The 12,616-nt window shown below is 31.4% G+C and overlaps 1 long non-coding RNA gene across 2 annotated transcripts in view; it reads right to left on the reverse strand.

Annotated features, from left to right (window-relative positions):
- The window catches only part of LOC127732137 (uncharacterized), a 31,335-nt gene extending 20,947 nt beyond the window's left edge, over positions 1-10,388 (reverse strand). Inside the window, exons 1-6 of one of the 2 annotated variants that reach the window (XR_007996073.1) lie at positions 10,288-10,388; positions 8,454-8,751; positions 7,369-7,442; positions 5,157-5,241; positions 4,705-4,926; positions 3,421-3,487 (exon numbers count right to left, since the gene is read on the reverse strand). This is a non-coding gene — a long non-coding RNA (uncharacterized LOC127732137). Of the gene's footprint in view, positions 1-3,420; positions 3,488-4,704; positions 4,927-5,156; positions 5,242-7,368; positions 7,443-8,453; positions 8,752-10,287 lie in introns of those variants that run through there. The other variant, XR_007996074.1, reaches the window with a different exon arrangement.
- Positions 10,389-12,616: the final 2,228 nt, after the last annotated feature.

The following is a 12,616-nucleotide window of genomic DNA, read 5'->3' on the forward strand; positions in this document are numbered from 1 at the left end:
CGTGTTGCTATTTCAATGTCGTATTAAAGGAGTTTAACTTTATGGATGTTCATCCGTACCATTGTTATCAGAAGTTTATATTTGTTCACATTTGGATCACCCTGTTGAGGACAACCCGTTTTTTTTTAATTTTGTCACAGTACTATGATTTTTAGATATATCTTACTTCTGTGATTACATTCACTCAATGATTGATCAAATTGTTGCCAAAAGTATTGAATTATTCCTATTTGAAAATATATTATTTTCGCATCATATAAGCATTGCCATTGTGAAGTCTGTTCAGATATTTATCAGTGACACTCATCGTATTGTTTAAAAAATGTATTTTTACATTTTCAATTTGCACTTTTTTCCTTTTAATTCCAACATTATGTCATTTATTCTACTAAATTTTCTTATTGCCTCTTCTTCAAAACCTTATTGTTTATGTATGACTTATGAATAGTGTTGATATTTACATGTCCAAAGGCACTTGAGTAACTGATGATAAATTACTTAAGTACAACATAAATATTTATCGTGATCTGAACACGTGCTTGTTTGTGTGTGCTCATTAGTAGCATTCATTTATACACTGTAGTTCTACTATTTAGATATACCGTAAATTATTATTATATAGACCTTGAACATGTAATATTGGGAGAGCTATTAATAGGATGTGTCTGGTTCTCAATCCTTTCCATATCCTTAGATCTAACGAATGACATATGGTGTACAATATGTTTTTGCTGTCAATTTGAGGTAAAATCTGAGGAAACACATTTAGAACCGCCAACCAGGAAGGCTCGGACTATAGTACTTGAACCTAGTTTATTTCAACTGAGAGGAAGGACTATTTTGTACGATAATTGTCTGCATGTATCACATAGGCAACAGTTTTTTTTCCAACCACGAAAGAAACTCCTTTCAAGCTGAATGTTACATGACTATCTTCAGGAAGAAAGTTGATACAGAATATTACTAACCACTAAACTCTCCATATATTTCCCGTGGTAGTCAAATTGCCTTCTCGTTTGGTCATTATTTTTTCTCTACCTTGTGTCATCTTTTTTTTTTTATTTATAACATCCATTCGATAATCATCATATAGAGCAACCGCAAGAGTTGATGAAGGAAAAAGGCATATGGTTAGTTAGAATTTAACCGTCGGCAAATAAAAATGGCTAAAAATGCGTCCTTTCTGTCGAGTTGTATATAAAAATAAACAGTCACATCCCTTTTAAAGGCAACTTTAAGGATGTTTGTTTCCCATGTTTACAACTTTTCATTTTTATGTTTTAACCCATGGCATAAAACATTTGTATCCTGCGGCCATGAATTTCTCAATATATTAAAAAAAGCAAATCATCGGTAAGTGTCTGGACCAAGTCATATCAGGAAAATAGGCAGTTGTTTTTCACATCTTCCGTTGATTGATAGCATTTGATTTAATCGGTTTGTATGGACTTTACCTTTTTTGAATTTGTCGTGGAGTTCGTCATTTTTGTTATTCATTTACACGTATAGTAAAATGTCTTGAAAGTGTATTTCAGATACATTTTAGCTTTTTATGTCATATGAAAAATGCAAAGCAATCTTTGTACTTTAAAGAAATATTTCTGATTGGCAAGCACATCCATCTGTTTTAATTGTTTGCACAGTTTTGACGTATCATAAAAACGTTGCTATTTTGAAATCCGGTGTCAAGTTCTGGGTATGTTTTATATTCCTTATAGAAAATTTTAAGGGGTCCGATGGCGGTTTTTCTCAATGTATAGGTAGAACGGCGACCAATATTTACATTTATCTTAGGTCAATTTTGAACTCTTGTGTTTAAAAAAAAAAAGTAAAATCACAAAAATACTGAACTCCGAGGAAAATTCAATCGGAAAGTTCCTAATCACATGGCAAAATCAAATGACAAAACACATCAAACGAATGGACAACAACTGTCATATTCCTGACTTGGTACAGGCATTTTCAAATGTAGAAAATGGTGGATTGAACCTGGTTTTATAGCGGTTAATTGACTCATTTGCAAATATACCACATATCCTTATTTTTATATAGTACTCATAATAAGTAATGTTCAAAGAATAAGAAATACAAAATACAAAATATAGTAAAGAAATAAATGTCCATATATTCTGACAGCATTAGGGTAAAATTATGATGTTCACCAAACAGGAAAATAAGTTCAACAAATTGACCAAACTCAGAAACGTTCTATATCACGTAGGAACGTCACTGCCATTATTCGGTTTATTGAAGTTAACGTCCGGAGCTCGAAATTACCACGAATTCTTCAAATTGTTTTATGAACAGCATAAACATCTACAAACTGAATGTTTAACAGTCGATTAGCAACCAACTGCAAATGTGAGATAAATGATTGTGGCGTCTGGTAAGATTTGCAGGAATCATAGATAATATTTCACAACCATGTTCCATGCAACAGAGACATTAGTTCATGCGACTGCCATACACGTGAGAGGTTTAGCTATCTATAAAACCAGGTTTAATTCACTATTTTCTGCATAAACAAAATGCCTTTACCAAGTAAGGAATATGACAGTTGTTTTCCATTTCGTTTGATGTGTTTGAGATTTTGATTTTGTATTTTGATAAGGAACTTTCCGTTTTGATTTTTCGATGGAGTTTGGTATTTTTGGTATTTTACTTTTTTCAAGATACATAATGAAGAGAAACTGAAGTTTCTGGCATATAAGTAGCTGCCCATTTTTTTCATAAAAGCTTGTCAAAATGGCGAGCAAGTATTTCCAAATCCTACTCTATTGTTCCTTCCATCCCATTTGACACATTGCACAATAATTCAACTGATACAAGCATGTGCATTACATGTTTAACATAAAGAACTTAACAGTGAGAATCAATTGAAAACTATCACTTTATTAACGAAAAAGAGATTATACCACCGTGAATTTTTCAATTGTAAATAACAACACAGGAGCAGAACCTGTATACGGAGAACATATCTCTCATGTAAAATAGTATTCCAGGTTTGTATGATGACGGGGTTGCTGCTCACAAGGAATCCATTAATCCCTGTGTTCTTAATGGTAAAATTCGAGTCACTTGATTGAAAATATTACATATACCATCATGTTTTGTTTGAACATTATAGAATCAAATATGATGAGGGATATATACCGTTTGTTGTTGCCACAAACAAGTCTAATGCTAGTAATGTAGCTATAATTGAAAAATTTTGAGCCCTCGAGTTCACTGTAGTTTTAGGCGAGGTTCTTGTTGCTCAATTTTTAGTTTTCTGTGGGGAGATTTAAGATCTGCTGTGGTATTTTTTTTTTTCATTTATAAGATTTATGATTTCCAATGGTGAATCCCCTCCAATGAATGTATTAAACAAAAGCAATGGCTAACTAACATTTTGACTTCAACAAAAATAACAAGTTCATATTTCACAAGCAAATTTTAATCAGACTGGATATGTCATCTTTATCACTGCTTTCTAATCTTTAAAAACCTAGAGAACGTAAAAATAAAGCGTGATCTTGTTATTTTATACGAATACATCTTCATAACAACATGGCTTTGCAGAATAAATATGACTTAAGTGTACAAAAATGCATCATAATATGAATATAGAAATCATTAATTTCAAAACTATATCCAATATTCCTGAATCGTTAAGACCTGCTGTATGTCCTTTTTCTTTTGTTAAATTTATTATTTCCTATTGCGAGTCCCCTCCAAGGAATGTATTAAACAAAGGCAATAGCTAACTTACAATATGACTAGGAAAAAAATAACAAGCTAATTATTTCACAAATTAAAATCTACAGTAGAAAATGCCTGTACCAAGTCAGGAATATGACAGTTGTTTTCCATTCGTTTGATGTGTTTGAGTTTTGATTTTGCCATTTGAATATTCCTCGGTGTTCGGTATTTTTGCTATGTTACATTTTTCTTAGTCACTTGGCATAACGACAGTATCGTAAAAATACACAAAGTAAGATTATATTTTATAATAAAAAGCGTTTTAAATGTGTGGTGAACGAAAACATATATTACAATCTATTTACACTATTGATGAATTATGTACATTATTAACATTATCGAAGAATACATTTATTATAATTTGTTGCATAATTCTAAAAAAAAATAGGAACTTAATTATCCCGTATGATCTTTCCATTTTCATGCAGCGATATCACTGCAACACCTGTGTATGGAATACGCATAGATATCTTTTAACTTTCCTTTTTAAACATAATAAGAAGGTTTTGAACAAGGGACTCTATATGAAAAAGTTGAATACCAATAGTTTTATTGACGCCTTCATGATTTGGTTGATCGTGTAGTAATATCTGTGTTATAATTTCCCACAAATATATTAATGTGTTGTTAGTGCAATCCCGTCCCATTCTCTCTTATCTTGTTTCGGAACTAAATACGACTTATTTTGGAATGAGCAACGCCATAAGTGTCATCTCCAGAACGATAATTGATCGCCCTTCCGGAACACGTATGTCCACCTTCCATCAGGTTTTCATTTTGGTGGAATTTTTGCACCTCAGTCTTTAGATTTCTGTTGTGTTTGTAAACTTATCTGTTTTCTCGTCTTTTTTCTCTTGTTTATATCATTATATGTATTCAACAGATGTTTTGTGTATCTTTTGGGTTACTATTTTTAAAGATAGTTCTCAATATATAAAAAGTATCTCTGTTATATGCACTTACAAAAGTTACTTTCGCAGATATAGTGATATTTCGTCCAACAATAGTAATCAAACCAAAGTCTGAAACTACTAGATCCATAATTGTAAACACCGCAATTCAATGAAGTTCCTCTTGCACCATAGCCACTTCCCCATGGCTTGTACGTGGCACGTGACTGATCGAAAGTCCAACGCCAATCTCCTTCCTTCAGGTCTGTCAATCCGATCCAGTAATGAACATTTTCTACGAAATAAACATGGACAATGTATATTATTGTTGTAATAATATCATGTAATTCAAATGGAAGATCTACGCTTAAATGATGGAAAATTACATATATTTAAACTACGTTTATCACGATCGTTATTGCTTTTATTATATCTTAGTTAGATATAAATTTCAAGATAGATTTTCAAGTTAATCATAACCTACAACAATACAACTGTTAAGGAAAATTAAAGTCATGCATGTACTTTTTGGTTTGTTATCAGAAATCCATGTGTTTTCGGAAGAATTATCTACTTTTACGATGTATCCACCAATTTCTCTGCATCGACGCTACAACGAAAAACAAGAGGTATGAGTAGATACAATAATATTTCCGAAAGCTTAAGTTTCACTATGGTGCTAGTCAAATATGGGTCACATCAATTTGTTACTTTTATGAATAAAAGGAGTGTACGTATATGTCCCTGAAGAAATGATAACAGAAAAGTCATTAAATTTACCCATTTAGTGAAATATGTTTTGAAATTTGTTTAGAATGGCCCCGTTGTGCATTTTGAATATCAGAGTGCAATGATGCTAATCATAGAGGCAGTTTGAATTGATCGTGGGCGCCAGATGCTATCTATACTGAACACGGTCGGATGTACTATGTTCTAAAAAGCCTGCAAATTTCTTCATTTTAAAATCTTCGCAATTATGGATATTTCTTTTGTTTTGCTCTATCTGTGTGTGTTATTTTGTCTTTACTGTTTTCAAACGTTTTATAAGGATACATGTTGAATACACCAATATATTGATGCATGTTTAAGAACCTGTCATGCTTTCGTTTGCGAGGAAATCTTAGTTTACAAGTTACAGCTAAGACGTTGTTCTATGATGACACTTCTTTGCCTGTAATGTTGCATATGACTTATATATATACTCTGCCACTTTACATTAGTTGATGTTTTCGAGTCTCTCGCTTTAAGTGAGATTTTTATTCTATTTGATGGTTAGTTTCTTTTAACAGGATGTATTACGATGTAATATTTTCCGGAGCACTTTTGTCCAACAGTAATTAATGAGTTTAGTTTATTGATTGTTAATTTTCCCCCGAACAGTTTAAAAATAATGAATAAGGTTCTTCGTATATGTAAGAGAATGATAATACCTTTCTTCATGAATAAGTACGAGCGTTAGCGAGTACTTATCATGAAGTAAGGGATTATCATTCTCTTACAAACTTTATTGTAAAGTGCTCAAGGCTCAAATGATATATTCAAGAATTAGTTTCATTGTCAGTGCAATGTTTATAATTGATGCATGACTTCCTTTTTCGGCATGTCATTTATGGATAAGTTTTAGTGATGTGAGGACTTTCTTATCATTTGGGAAATATTTTTTAAAAAATGCGTTATAGATATTAGGTGACATAACAGTAGAAAAAAAAGGTAGGAATTGTATGTTTCCTGATTGTGAGTATGAATGTAAATCATGTAATATTTTAGTGAGGAATTATCCTGTTTTATTTACAGTTTAAATCAATTAATACATCAGAGTTACAACTAAATTTTATTTCACAGCCAATAATTTGGTCCGGCTTTTTACATCAAATACTGTTTCATTATGTCAGGGAAATGCTCAAAAATAATGCCCTTAAAAGTTTTTAATATGTTTAAAATTTAATTCCTGTTTTTTTATCGGAATAATTGTATTGGAAATAACTATTCTCCCCAACCGCTGATCAAGTAATCAAAGTTTTGGAAAGCTAAAGATTTAGGTTATTTTTTATCTGAAAGATTTTTTTCTTTTTTTTTTTTGCATTGCTTTGGTATTGTTTAATTTTATAGTAATTTGAAGTTATTAATATTTTCATAATAAAATTCACGGTACCAATTTTACTGCACCAGTACACTTCAACTTATTTTGAGATTTTTGTTTGTTTCACAATTCACTTTTTAGTCAGTTTCAATCACTGTGTGATAAATCCTTTCAATCTGATAAATGTGCTTCGGGGCAGTTGCAACTCATTTATAGAAACTCTTTGTTTTGAACTGTGAATAGACCCAAATAATAGGATAATCCCTTACTAAGAACATGATTTACATTCATTCTTCACAATTAAGAGGCATCCAATTCTACAATTACATTAGTCGACAGTACTTTGCTATATTCTAATCGGTATATGTATATATATGTATTGTTATTTAAACAAAGTAATATATTATCGGATTTGCCTTGTGCATTCAGGGAACCCGGACATTTATTGACCAAGTGATTGTTAAAGGTAATGAAGTGAATAAATTCTGTTCAAATACACTACATGTATTCATTAAGACTAGTTACAGTCAACGAACGTTCAGTTAGCGTGAAAAGGAATATCAAAAACAGAATGCGTTCCTCTGCAAAAAGTTACACTTGATTAGACTCTAAAGTTTTTTTTTTATAAATCAATGTCAGCTATAAATGATGACCTACCTCTGCTGAAAACCAATCACTATTTTCGTTAGAATAGTAATAACAGTGTCCGTTATGTTTCAACCACTTCTTTTCTAAAATAAAAAAAAGATATTTTTAAACGAATGATAGGAGATATACGTAATGAGGCAGCAACGAAACGACACAATGACATCAAAAAGTCAACACATGATATTCAACAACAAAAAAGGTTTATATGCAATATGTTAACCTACAAATAACCTTACACGAAACCATTGAATCAGCGATTTTTATTTTGGTCACGAATCAGTAGTCGGTACTTCTGTGTTAGCACGAATTATCATTGATATGGTCAGAACTATAAATTAACTGGTTATAAAACTTCGAATTTTTCGAAATACTAAGGATTTTCTCTAATTTTCATGCTTTTTCACATTTCTCGATCGGTGTGAGAAAAATATTTCTCATCTCTGGAGAAAACTTTGTTCTCGGCAAATAATTGGTCAAAATTTAAATATGACGTCAAATTTTCTTGGTTTCTTCTGAATTTCCTATTGTGACGTCATGAAAAAAGGCGATCATTCCTGATGACGTCACATATAAAAAACACAACTTTCTGCAAATCTTTGAAATAGAAGGATAAACGTTGTTTAGATATCGTCTGAAAATCATTAAAGAAACAAATTCCACTACTATAACTCGTACGATATTTCTCCACTCTCAACAGTTAAATTTTAATTATTCAAAAAGCTCGACAAGCCTCGCGCTTTAATTATTAATATGTAACTGTCACGAGTGGAGAAATATCATAACACACTTGATGCAGTGGTGGAACCTATATGTCTATACTAGGAACATATTACCGTAGCTATAATTGGCAAAACCTTTCGGAATTTTGGGTGCTCAAGGCTCTCCAACTTCAAACTTTATTTCACCTTTTAAACTTGTTTTATTCGAGTGATACTGAGAGTCTTTTGTAGACGAACCGCGCGTCTTGCTTTAAAAATTTAAATCCGGGTATTTATGATGAGTTTGTTCAGGAAAGTCGTTAATTATTTTGATACACCTCTCTGTACCTTTAATGTTTGATAATTTTTCACCAAATGTACCAAGCTAAAACTTACTTTTGAAATCTCCCATCAAAACCTTAAGGTCACCATCAAGATTCTTTACTTTGCTCCCAACATTACTTTTTAACGTTCCTAAATGACTCTTTAAGGTATTGAGAGTTTTCTGGATGTCGCTCTCAATTGTATTTACTGTACTTCCAAGATATGTTTCCAGAGCGGTCAGAGCTGTTCTTGAGTCGTCCAATTCTTTCTTTGACTCATTAGTCAAACAAGGTAAATATAAACCAATTACATATGCACATAAACAAACGAGGATAACAGGTGTAAGTGTGTGCATAACTGGTTCTTTACTCTATACAAAGAGAAACAAAATATATATACGATGAACAAAATAAACTCCGTTGTGCATTGTTAAAATTATTGAATTGAAATTTAGGAAACTCAGTTAGGACACTTTTTACGGATCCCCTATAAAATATATCAATTTTTTTTTATTATTCATTTAAATTCTTAATTTATAACCTTAAACTTGTTACAGCATGTTAATGTAATGGGCCAAGGGAACATTTTACAAAAAAAAACATGTTAAATTCTGACTGTTCGTTAAAAAGTATTGCTTCTTTCCTTAAAAGTCCTTAATTTTGACATTTCAGTGTTTTTACTTCAAATATTCACATATTTCTCTTTGCATATTTCAAAAGAACACATAGAAATTGACCTTCTATCAAAACTTCAAGAAAAATTCAACGAGATACCTCTACTGTATCGTATGCCCTTAATATATCCCGGTTTCTTTTTTACGTGTTTGGATGTGTTGTTTTGCAATTTTATATTCAGACATTAAATAAGAAGAGATTTGAAGACAAACATTAAAACTGCGAGTATGGGTTTTCTGACGAGAACCTTCCGAAGGACCGATAGAGGGCGCCTAAATATTGGAAAAAGACCAGATTAAAAAGAGGTCCCTCTTTCGACTCTCATACCTATCAGTTCAGAAATCCTAAGGATAACTCCGAAGTATAATAGGAACGAGGTGGGTTATACATGTACGTGAGATGGTACCAAATTTCTATATCCCAAAACTAAAATTCAAATTGTGTAAACAAAACAAAGAAAGATTTGCCATTAATTCAGAATTGACACTATTTGCAACTGTAGGTATAATTTTGATCTTATATCTAAATTTCATTTTACTTGTACACTGATTGGAAAAGCTGGTTTCCACTGGGCAGGTATCACCTTTTCAAATAATTTCTATTTTCAAATCTTTTAGGGGTGGGGTGGGGTGGAATTCTTTCAAATTACAGGACATTGATTTCTATCTCAAAATTCTGTCCTTTCCCAAAAATAGATTTAATTTCGTTCAAAGGTAGCATGGTTCGAATGAATACCAACTAGTTTAATCCGGCAGTATGTTTATGTATCTGTTCCATACTAGATACGTTGTCAGTGGTTATCTTTAGTTATGAATAAAAGGAGATGTAGGATCTAATATTGATACTATACGGTTCAAAAGTTGATTACAGATTTCTGGTATGTACAAATAACTCACTATTTCTTACATGTGAGGGTCTGTGTTCTTTTCATTTTTAAAACCATTCACTAGTAAACTTTATTTTCTTATTTTATTTTTTGCCAGTTATTCTCCATTCTTTATATTTTAGCACAACAGTATTCTCAATTCTTTAATTTGTTGGCCTATTTTTTCTCTACTCTTTATTTTTTGGTTCAATATTCTCTATAAAATGTAAACCCCACCCAAACCTTCCTATATGTCTTTTGTATGTTTTTGAGTTACTGTTCATTGGACGTTTCCCACACATATCCATTTATTCCTTTTTACCATTTTTCACAAAAGAATTAGTAAATCTGTATAATTAATACTCACCAAAGTCAGCTAGTTATTTATTAGAAATAATTGAAGATTCTGTGCAATCCTACTTCACAATGGTTTGAATTTCTGTTTTACCTGGCGAAATGTTGGGCAAAAATCCATTCACGGAAGCTCATTAAAATGTTATTCTATCTTCTACTTTGGATGTTTCGTGTAGCATGCAAGCGGAAAACTTTTCTGAAGATATTACATTTCATTGTTATACATGTGTTATACAATGAAATGTTATATTTTCTATTTTGTTATGTTTTTAATTCTGCTTGTTGTTTTTGTTTGTTTGGTGTTTTTTTCTACACAGAATATGCTTTTTCTATTTATATTTTTTACGGGGATAATGTAACGATATTTCCCCCTGTATGTATTTATTACTTAATTTACTTTTTTCTAATTCCTTTCTCAAAAGAGTCTTACTTATACGTCATTTTGGTCTCTGTAGGAGAGATCCGAATCCCGAGGAGCAATTAATGAAAAGTTTGTAACGGTTGGAAGGTAAAATCTGGATCCGATTCCAACGGAGGAATAATGCTCCGTGGGAATCGGATCCAAATTTTACCTTTGAACCGTTACAAACTTTTCATTAAGTGCTCCACGGGATTCGGATCCCTACACGGATTTCGGATCGGTATACCATCCCACATCTTCTTATTTTTATCACGTTCAAAGGTAGATAACTCCGAAGTATAATATGAACGAGGTGGGTTATACATGTACGTGAGATGGTACCAAATTTCTCTATCCCAAAACTAAAATTCAAATTGTGTAAACAAAACAAAGAAAGATTTGCCATTAATTCAGAATTGACACTATTTGCAACTGTAGGTATCTTATAACCGGTTATTGCTTATATCGTCACAGTTTCTATTTATATATAAATGATAAAGGCTGAGTATCTTACAGTTTTCAGTAATAAACAGACATCTATCTATACGATTTGTTCTAAATCGTCCAAAGTTTATGAAATTTGTGAATACATATAACAGAAAAAAAACCAATCAATAGGTTTTTTTTTAATTATTGCATTAAGATAATTCAATATAAATTGTTCATCTCCTTGGTATACAGACACGATTAGGGTATGGATGGAGTTTACAGAACAGAAAATAATGGCCCAAAATAATGAATAGGGAAAATTGAGCAAAAAATATAAAAAATAGAGAATAATTGGGTACAAAAGTATAAAGAATAATGGTGAACCATTAAAAATTAGGTAATATAATACTGATTACAGAAATCAACGATGTACAGAATAAAGAATACATCTTATTACATGAAAATGTAAATGTAAATTCATTTCCACGAGAATTTTAACGAATAAACTTTATTTATAAAGATAAAGAAAAAATGCCCTTAAAATTCAGAAAATAAAAACCCCCAAACCATACCCTCCACTATGGTTTGTTATCAATAAAATAGTCTCGAAACACGCTTTTATTATCTATAATATATAATATCTACAATGCAAATCCATATATTAATATATTTTATTTCACAATCATCACGTTTAGAATGAAGACTATATTGGGAAATGTTCAGGGTGTTAACGGTGCTTAAAAGAAAGGACTTTAATCAAAGAGGTCCATAAATTGTGTAAGGGTATGCATGCTAATTTATGATAGGTAGGGAAGCAGTAAGTTACAACTATATATATGTCTTGGTCTAACGAGAGATATCAACTTTATATGTGTCTTGGTCTAACGAGAGATATATCTTCAGCACCGCATACGGTAATCAGAATTAGTTTCTTGTACAAAAAATCATCACTCCATCTGTAACGTTAAAGTACTAGTCCCTAGGAGCATTTGCATGCAAACCAGGATATTATGTAATGGCAATATATTACTTTGATATAGCTGTTGGGCCGTAGCTTTAATGGTCCTTGTGACATGTGTTTGATAATGTGAGGACTCTTTAATATGGCCCTTATAATATTATTTGATCTGCACAAATCAGAAGATATCTTAAGGACCATTAGAGTTACGGTTCCGTAGCTTACATTGATACCGATACTCGAGTAGTTTTTATTTGACAAAATATGTATGTAAGGATAATTATAAGTAATCGGCATCCTTTTTGTCGTTTTGTTCTGCATTGAATGTTCTTATTTTTATATTATCCAAATTATCTCGATCTTTGAATTATTCTAATATTCTGTTTTCAATTAAACAAGGTTTAGAATTTTAAAATCTATTTGTACACAAAAAGGTGTGTCTGTTTAAGAATAAACGGTGTATAATTCAACAACAATTAATATCAGATACAATTATTGCCTTCATAATTGAAAATGACAGATTTAAGATGTAAAAAAAAATTTACGACTGTATTT

Source organism: Mytilus californianus, unplaced genomic scaffold (assembly GCF_021869535.1).
Source record: "Mytilus californianus isolate M0D057914Y unplaced genomic scaffold, xbMytCali1.0.p SCAF_22, whole genome shotgun sequence".
NCBI classification, from domain to species: domain Eukaryota; kingdom Metazoa; phylum Mollusca; class Bivalvia; order Mytilida; family Mytilidae; genus Mytilus; species Mytilus californianus.